The sequence below is a fragment of the Numida meleagris genome, chromosome 20 (assembly GCF_002078875.1).
Source record: "Numida meleagris isolate 19003 breed g44 Domestic line chromosome 20, NumMel1.0, whole genome shotgun sequence".
NCBI classification, from domain to species: Eukaryota; Metazoa; Chordata; class Aves; order Galliformes; family Numididae; genus Numida; species Numida meleagris.
Window position 1 is genome coordinate 4,570,844 of NC_034428.1, and position 13,342 is coordinate 4,584,185.

Here is a 13,342-nt window from a genome sequence, read left to right on the forward strand (position 1 = left end):
CGTTTGAATTTGAAGGGACCCTACAAGGCCATCTGGTCCAACTCCCCTGCAATGAACTGGGACATCTACAGCTCAATCAGGTTGCTCAGAGCCTGGTCCAGCCTGACCTTGAATGTCTCCAAGGACGGGGCACCACCACCTCTCTGGGCAACCTTGACCCCCAGCTGATCCCAAGACCCAAGGACGGGTGCGATGCAGCTCAGTGGCTCTGCAGACACAGGAAACAGGAGCTCAGCGTTGCAAGGAGATGGCAGCCTGCCCAGGAAAGGGTGAGCCAAGGAACGAGAAATGCAATGAGACAGCCCCCGTGTACCCAAGTCGTTCACCTTCAGCAGCTTGGCAAAGGCTTCCAACCCTGAAACACTGCGGGGCTGTTTTTACTGCTGCCGAAGCCGTACAAGTAATTACTATTCTTGAATGAGCACAGCTTTTCTGGACTCCCTTTTAGAGAAGTCTGCACACAGCTCTTACCATTATTAACTGCTCTTGCATAAACAGGGCTTTGAAGCTTATGGCAGATAAATAGGTGCGAGTTCCAAAAATAGCTTGGCCAGGATAGCTTTAAAGAAGGGGGTAAGGACTAAGGGGGGTACAAGCTGGGTCGTGCAGTGTGATGTTCCTCCCTTGAGTTCAGAGGGCCTGGGAAGAACTGGGTCTTTTTCCAAATGTCCCGTTAGAAGCGGGGTTATCAGACTTGATACCAAGGCTCCACCAGCTAGACACAGGGAAGAGTCAAGGCCATGCAATGTGACATCCAGAGACCCCAGAGGAAGATGCTAAAAGGGGTTAAGTGGCATTTAGCCCATTAAAACCAGGAGCTTTGTGCTGCAGGAGGCAGGACCTGGGCTTCACCACTGCACACCCAAGTACCCACCCTCGCCATAGCATCATGTAGTTGGGTAACACAGACATTGCACCCCAATGGCCCAACAGGGCCCACCCACCCACTCCTCTGGGCGCTGCAGGGAAGGTCTGAGCAGCCAGGACCACGTCCTGCTCCATCTTCAGCAGCTTCAGATTTGAGACTGAGCAGCAAGTCACGGGGCAAACAGGAAGGTCAAGATGGAATTCCCCCCTGTCGTAACCACAGGTGCCCAGGGACACATTTTTAGAGCCATTTACAAACAGGCCCCTCCTCTCTTCCTTTCCTGAGGGTATTCAGCACTCAAGAAAAAAAAAAATAAAATCATTATCAACAGGGGAAAAAAGAAATCCCTTCTTTCATTCTCTAAAATTAACATCAACTCCTCTAAATGCTCATTGTGCTGCTGCAATTTTTCACACACCCTGCAGTCTAACCACGACAAGGGGAGACACAGCAGCGGTTATGACCCAACTTTCTGGCTAATTAAGGAGCTTGTCAAAGAGCAATTTCTTTCCCTGGAAAGCCCAGGGCTGGAAACAAGTGGTTTCCTTGGCACGTGAGCAAGCCTGCGGTGCAGATCGTGGCATCCCTTAAGGTCGGGCTTGGCCATCCTATCCCTTCTTCTATACTGTTGCATTCGTTGTGAGAAGCAGAAGTGAAAACCTCAGTGGTCCAACTCAAATTGGGGTTGGAGCTTGATGATCCTTGAGGTCTCTTTTAACCCAAGCCATTCTATGATTCTACGAAATCAGTATCTGATCCAATAGAATGCATGAGCAACTGGCTTGCCAAGCTGGGAGCTGACACATACCCACGAACCCCCCCAAAATGAATCAAAACGCTCAAAGCAAACCCTTTAAAACCTTGCAGAGGAGGGAAAACTTTGTCTCCAGGCCGTTCACACATCCCCATTGCAATGGCCCAAGCCAACCACAGTTGGACAGCAATGTTCCTGCAGAAGAACTTTTACATCACCCATGCTCAGACTGCAAATCCTCATGGGGTATCTCAAGGGGATGTAAGAAGGAAGGGGACAGACTCTTCAGCACGTTGTGATGGGATAGGTGAAATGGTTCCAAACTAAAAGAGGGGAGACTTAGATTGGATATAAAGAAGAAATTTTTTACACTGAGACTGGTGAGCCACTGGCACAGTTTGCCCGGAGAGTGGTGGATGCTCCATCCCTGCAGACACCCAAGGTCAGGCTGGACGGGACTCTGAGCACTGATGGAGGAGGAGGAGGAGGAGGGCGGGAGGAAGGCTCCCATCCCTGCCGGCTCTTCCCGGCCGGACCGCGGGGTGGCAGCAGGCGTCTGCCGATGGCAGCGGTAGGACCCGATCTACGTCGGCTCTGGATGGAAGCATCCCTCTGGATGTCGGACCGCTGGTAGGAGGTAGGGGTAAAACTCACCCCATCCGCACGCCGAAATTCACCATATGCTAAGCTCCTGCCGTTAAAAGGATGCTGCTGTGGTCATGGTTAGGAGAGGAGGTAATGGCCTTAAGTAGTGCCATGGGAGGTTCAGGTTGGAGATTAGGGAAAATTTCTTATCCAAAAGAGTGGTGATGCATGGGTACAGGCTGCCCAGGGAGGAGGTGGGGCCACTGCCCTTGGAGGTGTTCAAGAACTGCAGAGATGTGGCACTGAGGGACGTGGTCAGGGGGCACGGTGGGGTGGGTCAGTGGTTGGACTGGGTGATCTCAGAGGTGTTTTCCAAACTTAATGATTCTTTGCTGCTGGAGGGGCTTGTTGAGAACACAGCGGTTTGTTGTTATCTCCTGTTCTGCAAAGAGCTTTCTAAGGAGAAAAAGGCTCAGGAAGCCTTTCCAGCGTTTCTCCATCCCTTTATCAGGGGCTTTGAAACCACCTGTTTGCAGGCACAGCTCTCAGACCACACATTGCTCCTGCATGAGCTGCAATAAAAAGCAAGATTTCACCCCTTGGGTGGCAATACTGGACAGAGCAGGGGGGCTGAAGGTGCTGAACAGTCAAAAAAAGCTTTGAGAAGCATACCTGGTTGTCCTTGAAGACCCCACCTTGGTCTACCCAACCCCCTGTGCCAACTCTGCATGGACCAGCAAATCCTACCCTGCTGCTCACCCCATTCCCCCCATCTCACTATGGGGTCACCCCCATCTGATACCCAGCACTGTGAGGGGGAGCTCACAGTGGGATGCTGCGGGTCCCGCTGCCCCAACCAGCAAAAGGGAGCAGGGAGCCTGCTGCTCACCACAATACCGCGCTTGTTGCACCGCAGAGACCTTTAAACATCAAGGCAACGTGACATTTTGGAAAGGAGAGATCTTAATAAGACATCTGAGCTTGATCGTTCCACTCCCAGCAGAAAGGCGCCGTGATTTATCACCAAAAGAAAGTGTGGGGACAGCATGGTGCAACGCATTGAGGTCAATGAAAATGTGTGCCAGGCTCTATTCTCATTCGCATGGTATTCCCTAGAGTTTTTATTAGCAATTTATTCTCTATTCTGCTCTCAAAGTTATGAAAACATCTTCTGGCTTGGCTAGAGCTGGGTGGCTGGAGGAGGCAGCGCTGGGGTGAGATCACCCCAATAATTCACATCACACCAAGCTATGTGAATGCACGCCTAAAAGATGCACATCTCAGCCTGTCCTGAGAGACCTCTTCAGGATCACAACATGTAAATACCCTTGTAGATGTTATATATTACTAGCCATTGGCTTTTGACCCAATAGGTCTGGTCCCATCCAATGGTAATGGCCTTGAGTTGCATCGGAGGAGGTTCAGGTTGGCACAGGCTGCCCAGGGAACTGGGGGGGGGCACTGTCCCTGGAGGTGTTCAGGAACCATGGAGATGTGGCACTGGGGGATGTGGTCATTGGGCATGTTGGGGGTGGGCTGGGGTTGGGCTTGGTGATCTTCGAGGTCCTTTTCCAACCTTAATGATTCTACGATTCAGGGAAGCATCACTTCGAGAGAGGCAAAGTAAAATAAGCCTCATCCTCATGGTGATATTCTAAACTTATTTGCAAGGCCGATGTTGGGAAGAAAAGCAAATTAAATTCTAGAGAAGAGGAGGAAAAAAAAAAACCTGAAAAACAAGCCAACCATCTTCTGACTGCAACAGAGCCAAGCCAACTGACAGAGCAACCCCACAAAGTTTAAAAACTTGTGAAAAACAAAATGAAATTATGGGGAGCAGCTCTACCCTCATCATCCTGTGACCCCAAGACAGCAGCATGCCTTCCTCCATGCCATAAAACCCCCAGCTCCCTCCAGGGGGCTTCCCTCCCTCCCAGCCAAGCCCTCGCTCCTCTGCTGGCTCCAAATTGCTTTAAGCATGGCTTAAATCCTGCTGACTTCCAGAGGACAGCCTGGAGGCATCCGGGATTGCCAACAGAGTGGGGATGGAAGGAAAATGCTCTGTACAAGGAAGATGAGGGCCTCTTGGTGAGGATGCTGGGGGCTTGTGTGTGGTTCTACCAAGGTGCAGGAGGAGGTTTTGGAGGGGAAGTTGGGTGTTGGTTGCAGTATGGGTTGGAACAGAGGCAACCCAAAGACACTTAAAGCATCCCTTCCCTTCATTAAGAGTACATTCCCATGACCTGATCCATCAGACCTGTTGTCCCAAAGCTTTATGGGTTTTTTGGGGAAAAAGCTCATCCAAGCAGAGCCTTTGGACTTGGCAAGAACAGAGCAAGACCAAGCATGAGCCTGATTTTAATTCTATGCGGCTAGCAAGTGGCCAGCACCCCCTCCTCTGAGCATTTCCACCCTTTAGAAGTTAATTCTCCAGCAACTTTATTTTAGAGCAATTTCCAGTTCCCATTCTGCCCGCTGCGCCAGGTGATAAGTGCGCGGCTCGCCAGCTATCTGCCTGCCTCCAGTCTGGAGATAGCTCTACCTCTGCCCAGGACCGTAGGAAAGTGGGTCCCCGGATTACGATAAAGGCACGGGGTTATTTCATATGCTGAGCAGCCCTGCTAACTTCCCTCCCTTTCTACCAGCCTCGCACAGGCTATTTTCCATGCTGCTCTATCTCCTATCAATGGGAAACAGTCAAGTACAGGCTGCATGTTAGAGGAAAAGAGCCTTCTTTTGCAGATACTGCATCATCCAGAGCTAATGTAACCATGGGCTTAAAAAATGATAGAGGTAATGGTTTCAAAAAAAGAAAAAAAAAAAATCTAATCAAAACCAGCAAAGGTGCCTCAGACAGAAAGATTTTCATTTTAACGGGGGAAAAAAAAAAAAAAACAACGCAATTTGATTCTTTTTGTTCCAGGAGGAGAAGTCTTTTTTGGGAGCTTGTTAATTTGTTTTTCCTAACGCCGAGAAATAACTTGTGAATGTTAAATATCAGCTTGCAGAGCGGGGCCCCAGCGCTGCTTTCCATTACGCCGGGCACGCATCCAGCGCCGCGACCGCGCTGAAGCCGAAGAGTTGCTTTGGATGTTGGCCAAAGTAATTCAGATCGAAATCTCATCCCCATTCGTGCTATGGATCTGTGCGGCGCTCTGGGACCTTCTCCGGGGTTGGGGACGGAGGGGCTCTGAGCTCTGATGGAGCTGTGGGTGTCCCTGCTCTTTGCAGGGGAATTGGGCCAGGTGGCCTTTAGGGTCCCTTCCAACCCAATCCATTCTGTGATGACCTCCATAAGCTCTGGTGGTGCCAGAAACGGGAGGTCACTCTGCAAACACTTAAGTATAGCGAAAGCAAGCAAAACAATTAAATTACGTGCTTTCAACGCTTTGTCACCTACGTCAAATATTAAAGCAAATCAGTTGATTACGGAGGGAACACGAAGAGAAATTAATGGGAGAGAAGAAAACCTCTCCCCTCCTTCCTAATGAAAATTCAGGAAATGAGAATTGACTCTTGGAGGAAAAAAAAAAAAAAAAAAAAAAAAAACACCCTCCTACCTCTCCTACCTTATTTACGGGGTTTGTCAGCAGATTTTTCACCCCCTGCTTTACGGTGCATTAGCAACTAGATTGTCTTTCATCTCAGAGCCCTGAGCTGGTCTCAAGGAAAAGAATTCCTGCTTAGAAGCCAGCACCAAATTAAGGCGAGCTCCCCACCAAGGGGCTCTTCAGACCCAAAGCCTTCACGTTAAATTTGGTGCCGTGTTCCCTCTCTTGCAGATCTGGAACACTTCTTCAGCCTTGAGTCATGGACAGCCAGTGTCCTTGGGAAAGATCTCTTGGAATTGGTGACCAGAACTGGGAGCATCTTCCACACAGTAACATGATGGAGATGACATATGTATGGATGCCAGCTGCATCGGTATAACTTTGTCCTACAGATAACTTGTTCTACAGCTTACTCCCACAGACTCAGAATCACAGAATCCTTAATGTTGGAGGAGACCTCTAAGATCATCAAGACCAACCAGCAGCTCATCAGCCAGCTGTGGAGCTCACACTAATGCAAGACCCAGAATGGAAGCACTTGAGCACCATCATAGAACCACTGGGGCTGGAAAAGACTTCCAAGACCATCAAGTCCAACCCAACCCATCCCCATTAACCATGTCCCTCAGTGCCACATCTCCATGTTCCTTGAACACCTGGTGACTACTCAAGTAGGAGGGGGAAACTCACCCAGGAGCTGGGCGAAGCCAACGGAACCCCCCACCCTTGACTCCTCACCTCCAAACAGAAGTACAGATGTTGATCACCCAGTGTTTCCATTAGATCCCAGTGACAGCTGATTGCAATTTTAATATCTGCTTAATTATTCCACTGCCAACCCAAGCAGCAGTGATTATTGCATGAGATTAAGCACAACGAGGCTGAGCCGCGTGCAAATTTCTTTCTGTGTTTCTGAAGACTTATCTCCTTCAGACAAAAAAATTATGCATTTCTTAGATCGGGATTTTTCTCCTTTAATGTTTTGTCTCACAGCATAATCGCTATTATAGGATGAGGAAAAAATGGCTCAAAAAATACATTCTAAAAGGGAGACAAAACAGCACAGAGTTTCATGTTAGGGAAGCAAACAGTGCTCTGACAATAGTGCTCAGGCACAAATGAGAAAGCATTTTTGCAGAAGCTCTTCCCACAGCACAGAAAGGCAATAACCCCTCATTCCCAGCGCTTCTGGGCACTGATATGGAAGAAACATCACCTCCAGGATGTGCCCATTGCTACAACCAAGTGGGGAGAGCAGTTCCCTTTCTGATGTCACCCAAGCTCATGGCATCGCGTTGATCTCAAGTGATACACCCTCACATTAACATGATAAAACCAACCCATATAAGCCCTTTTTTTTTTTCCTATTGAAAGAACACCTGGCCGAAAGTATCACCACCAGGGGCCTTAGCGGGGTGCAAGGGTGGGAGCCCTTAACTCACTTGCCAATAAAACATTTTCCCCTCATTGTGGCAGCCTCCCCCCACCTCCTGGCCTCTTCCATTGGGAGTAATTAGAAGCTACCTGGTGTGAATGGAAGGGAATTGAAGGTTGAGGTTTAACCTTTTCTTCCCCTGTGCTCGCTGCATCCCTCTTCCTCAGGGCTGGAAGGGCCCAAAATTCCATCTGGGTTTTGGGAAGGGACGTGAAGCCTCACACAAATCACAGCATGGCAGTTAGGAAGGTAGGAAAAGACCATAGGGAGGATCAGCAAATCTCACACAGGTCCAGGAGAGACAGAACCCACAGAGAAACAGCACAAACATCACAAAAAGCAGAGGATGAAAGGAGCCAGCAGCCCTCCCTGCTGCCTGCTGAGCCCCCGTACAGGTTCTGCAGGTTTGGAAACGGAAATGAAGAGCTCCGCTTTGGGGAAACTCAGCTCCAGTCCCACTCCATGCAACATTATGTGTATGACTGAGATGCATTCAGCCCTTTTTCTCTACCATCCAGGATGAGGACAAGCCAAGGGCCAGCCCTAAGCTTAAACCCAAGGGTGCTGGGCTGCATCAGACCCTAGGCATGATGGAAAACCACCATCATCCTGTAGAACTTCTGCACAACAACCAATATTATCCTGCTTTTACCGGTTTCTGTTCTCTAAGAACACCTGTTTTAGAAGAAACACCGTTGTCTCCTCACTGCCTGAGTAGGGTTTTTATATAAGGTCTCTCCTGAGCTCACAGACCAAAGGCAGAAAAAAAGAAAGCGACAAGGCCGTTAATACTTTAATAGAAATAAGGAATTAAAAGAAAAACCAAGCGATCGTATAGCTTTGCTCTATAGCTTCAACACTATAAACACGGTCATATTATGATATATATATTTTATAGGTATGTTTGCGAGGTTTGATAATTACTTTTTCTTATTATTCATTTTTTAGGCTGCAGGGCTGGCGGCAGTCGCCTGGGCTCAGTGATGGAGCACTGGGTGAGATGGATAGTGCCGTGGTTTCAAATTCAAGTATTTTCAAGACACAGTTGATCTGGAAACCATGTGGGAGAAGAGGAAGAAGTCTGCAAATGCATTTTTTTTGATCTGCCTTAACACTACCACTATAGAGAATTAAATGGAATTCATTTCTGTGATGAAGGAATTAATGGCAATATGGAGAATCAGGTTCAGGTAGGAGACTTGAATCCAAAGAAGGGAATAAAGCCTTGAAATTCAAATGAAAAAATTATTATATAAGCATAAAGGGAAGTTATTTTACACCTGTAAGACTAAATGTATAAATATGAAGCAACCGCTCCCTCTGGGAAGAGCGGATTGTGCTTTAATTCACCCAGACAAATATGCAGTTTGGTTCCATCTGATTCCTCACACTTTGGGAAAGACCAAACCAACCCTTTGTGTTGCGTCTGTGCCATGCACACAGCTTCTTCCAGGGCTTCTGGGTGGTGCCAGGAGAGGGGGTGGGATGCACTGATTTTAGGGGCATGGTTTAATGGGCGATACTGGTGGTGGATGGACTGTTGGACTGGATGGTCTTAGAGGTCCTTTCCAACCTTAACGATTGGGTGATTTCCCTGGCTCTTGGCTGAGGTTTACACAAAGCTTGAGGTTAAAGGAAGTGAGTTGCAGCTGCAGTGGGGCTTCAGCCTTGAATTCACCCAGCTGAGGGTGCAATGGGTTGCTGTATGCAGGCATCCACTTTGCCCAGCAGGGCAAGCAGGGAGGGGTGATGTCTTTATGGGGCTGAGCACTGGAGTGGGACTAATGTGGGAACAGGTGAGCTGCTATTTCCACATAATGAGGGATTTGGGTGTACATCCAGTGCAGAGGCATCTTGACTTATTTGATGGCAGGTGCTCTCTTCCCCTTGAAATAAATAATGTTCTGAATGGGGAAGGTTCAGTTTAAGAGGAAAGCCCCTCTTGCTTGCACCATCTCCCCCCATGCAGTGCTGCTCTCAATGCAAGTCATATGCCTGGGAGAAAGCCTCCACCCTGTTCCAAAATCCACATGACCACATGGCATGGGAGCCAGAGCACGGGACTCCCATTGCATGCAGGGTAAACCCAATTAGTCTGTGCACCCCGACAAAAGTAGAAGGGAGCCTTTTAGCAAGGAGGAGTTAATCTGCTTTAGAAAAACTTAGGGGAATAAAAGTTGGTGTGGGGCTGCTGAACATCTCAAAAGCCACTTAGAGGTTCAAAGAATGAACAAGGCCATTGCCAGCCTTATTATTTTGATTTGTTTAATGAAAATAGTTTGCTCATTCCATAGATGTTATGCTTTGATAAGGTAATTGTTCAAGGGCGCAGCTTACATCCTATTAATACTGCACTGTGGGCAAATTAAACCTGACCCAGCGGAGAGGCGGAGCCCGGTGCTGTTGTGACACTTTGCCTTTTGTTGGGTGTCCTTTTGGGGAGCAGAGTTTTGCTCTTGGGTTTGTGTCTTGGGGAAAAGATCAAAATTCCCGTTACGTGCTCGCATTGGCAGCACGGCTAACTCGGCTCTCTGCAAAACTGCAGGAGGATTTGCATGGGCATTCTGCGCTAAGAAATGATGCAGGTTCTCCTTTAGAAACAGGATGGAAGTGGAGAGTGCTTTCACCCAACCCAACCTTGGGGCTCAGTGGTCAGATTGCATGGAACATTCTTCCTTTGCAGTGCTGAAGTTGGGAGCATCCCTTGCAAATAATCCCTAAGAAAGAGGAACTCAGAGGATGGAGACCTTGCAAGCAAAGGGCTGAGGTCCAGAGCAGGGCACTCAGCCCTTAGCTTTCCATCCCTGGCCATTTTGCCTTTTCTAACCCACCTGCAGCCAAAAGTGCACTGAATTCAGTTTGCATCCCCGTGTGTTGGCCAAGGCCCTTTGAGAACCATGGGGTTTTGGGGTCTCCCGTGGGATGGGTGCACCCTGGGGAGCTGTAGGGCGCTCAAGTGGTCGCTGCACCAGGATTTCACCTCCTCCATCTGTCAAATAATGCAAATAACACATTCATTTTTGCAGCCCGGAGCATACGTGCTCGTTAACTTTGCTTCCCTGAGCAGGAGCTCTCGAACAACGTTCTGCTTTTCCAGCACGGAGCTTTCCTGCGCTCGCGTTGAGCTCTGCAAATATTCCTCCTCTCTCTTTCTGGCTTTTCTGACAAAACAAACACTTCAGCCTCAATGTGTTCCTCTGCTTTTCTCCATTCCTCAATGGTCATTTTGAAAAATGCGGAAGTCCCTCTGAAATATTTTTTTTTAAATCCCCGGTTTTCAAGGTGGATTTATCGCCCTTTAAAGAGAGATTTATTGGATAATCGCTTAAAAAAATAATGCTTATTACTCCGAGATCTCAAATGGAAAACCTTCCCACATTAGTAATCTTCTTGTAATTGCAGAAGGTAGCAACTTTTCATTAAATAATTCATCCCCAGGCGGTTTGGGGTTGGGGGTTTTTATTATTATTATTTTTTTTTCTGCATTTTCCCTACTTGTGGGGGAAAGTATCGGTGATTAAATCCTTCAGGTTTCAGCTGATGAGCTGCTTCTTGCTTATGGCCGAAGGATTTCTCGTTTCTAGATCCGCGTCACTCTAGAAATTGAATTTTTTGGGGGAAAGGGGGAAAAATAAAAGGAAAAAGAGGGACTTTATTTGGAAGATGGTAATTAACGGGGTGTCCATGGGACTGCGGTGCCCATTGGTGGGGTTGGGGATCCCCCAATGCTCCCACCCATGGGTTTAGGGCTAAAAAGGGGGCTATAGAAAGGCTGGGTGTGCCTTTCTATAGAGCAGAACTAACCCCACAGCCCTTTTGCCCCCATTGGGATCCCCTACAGCCCCCCCCGCCCCAGACCCCATCCTCTGGCAGCGCAGAGCCCAGATGCTCCCCAAAAAAACAGCCCCAACCCCATTCCCTTCTGCTTATGAGCTGCCTTTCAGCGCTGATTTACAGCCGTTCCCCCAAAGGGAACAGCGATATAGGGGCATTTATCAACCAGAAACATACCTTAGGAAACCATGGAGATGCGCGGGGAAGTGGGGAAGCGGGGAGGAATTCCGCCCTGCTCCTTTAAGCAGTTTCCTTGCTCCTTTTCCTGATTGATGCTTGTTTTAATCTATTGCTCGCTGCTCCCAGGAGAGAAAAGAAGGGGTCTCTCCTTTGTGAACGTGGGTAATGAAGCAGAGCGCTGGCTCCCAAAAAAAAAAAAAAAAAAAAAAAAAGAATTTTTTTTAGTATTAATATTTAATTTTCAACTTTATTCCCAGGCTCTAACCCAACGAGTGGCGAATAATTGAATTACGGCCGCGCTGGAGGAAGGCGGCAGAGAAGGGGCTCCGGATCCGTCCCTCTCCCCGTTATTTTTGTGCCTAAAACCACAGGAATCGGCACTTTTGGGGCGGGGGGTGGGGGGGGTAGGGGGTCCTTATTTTCTTTTTCCAGAGCCCCAACCGCACGGGGCCGAGATTAGAAGACTTTGGGAGGAACTTGACACCTTGGAAAGAATTTCTGCGTTCCTTTCCCCCCCCTTTTTTCTTCCCCTTTATTTTCTCTTTCCCCCCCCCATTTCCCCCTCCTTTTTCCCCTTCCTCCCCTTTATTTTCTTTTCTCCTTCTTCCCCCTTTTTTCCTTTTTTTTCCTTTCCCTCCCTTCCCCCCTTTCCTCCATTTTTCCCATTTTTCCCCATTTTTCCCATTTTCCCCCATTTCTCCCCTTGTTCCCCCCATTTCCTCCCCCTTCCTTCTCCCTTTTTCCCCTCTTTTCTTCCCCTTTTATCTCTCCTATTTCCTCCCTTTCCCCTCACTTTTCTTCCCCCCTTTTTAAAACATTTTTTTTTCCGAGTATTTTCGGAATGAAGTTTAGGTTGACAAACATATTCATGCATTTACACAGAGAAGGGGGGAAGAGGGGCAGAGGAAGAGTGTGAGCGATGAAGATGCGGTGGGGCCGGGAGGGGTCCCCTGCGCTTTAATTTCAAAGCACAGAAAAAAAAAAAGGGGGGTGGGAAGGAGGATTAGGGGATGGTGGTGCCCTCAGGGGAGAGAGGGGGTAATTTAGGGACCGCATTTTGGGTCCAGACAGCTCAGAAGTGGCTCTGGCTGCTTCATTTCCCCCCAGGACTCTTTTTCTTTCTTTCTTTTTTTTTTTTATTTAAAGGAGGGGGAAAAGAGAAGTTTCCAGCGGTTTGCACGGAAAGTCCTTTTACAGCTGCAAACAAAAGGGTTCGCGAGCCCTGGCGTCATGCCCCGCTGAGAGGAGGATTCCTGCCCCGCTCCCACTTTTTTGGGGGAAAACATTGGGTATTTGTTCAGCCCGTCCCGGGTCAGCGGGCCGGGAGCCGCCCCTGTGGCACCTGGGTTACGGGAAGGAGCGAGCCAGTGGGTAGTTTGGGGGAGAACCACGTTTCTGCCCATTCTACCCAATGGGACGGGTTGGGATGATCCAATTCATTAAGGATGGTAATGAGGGAGGTGCGTCGGGAGCTATCGAGGGCAGGGTGGAGGGGTTTGGCTCTCATTTCGGCCCCGTATATTGGGGGGGAGATGTGGAGGGAACGCTATTTTCTTAGGGGAAAGGCAGGTGCGACGCATCCTCAAACATGGGGAACAGCAGGGACGAAACCCACCACCCCAAATCCCACCCCAGAGGCTCCGGGGGGGGCCGCTTGCTATGGGGGATTTGGTATTTTTGGAACCTGGGGGAGGATGTGGCCCCTTTGGGATGTGCACGGATGCTCCAGCCTGGTGCGCACTCAAGTTTGTGAAGCGAAAAATAAAACACCCCAAATCCTTTTTCCTAAACTTTTCCTCTTTGCTTTCACCCCAATACATTAAAAAAAAAAAAGGGGGGGGGGCGGGAAGGAGGGGGGTAGAGCCCCAGCTTTCCATCAAAAAGAAGCCAAGCCTAGTAATGAATAATAGCATATAAAAAAATAACCCGAGCCCGAAGATTTGCCTGCGCGTTGGGAAGCTGCTGCCTCTTATTGGTCCCTCGGCCCCGGCGCGGTACCCCCTTCCCCGGTCATGAATAAAAGAAAGGGGCCGGAGCCTATCACAGCGCTGGGGCTCGTTCTATCCTCCCCACCGCCCCAAGTTGGGCTCTTTAACAACTTCCAAACCCTCCTCCCACCCATCCCCGAAGCGATA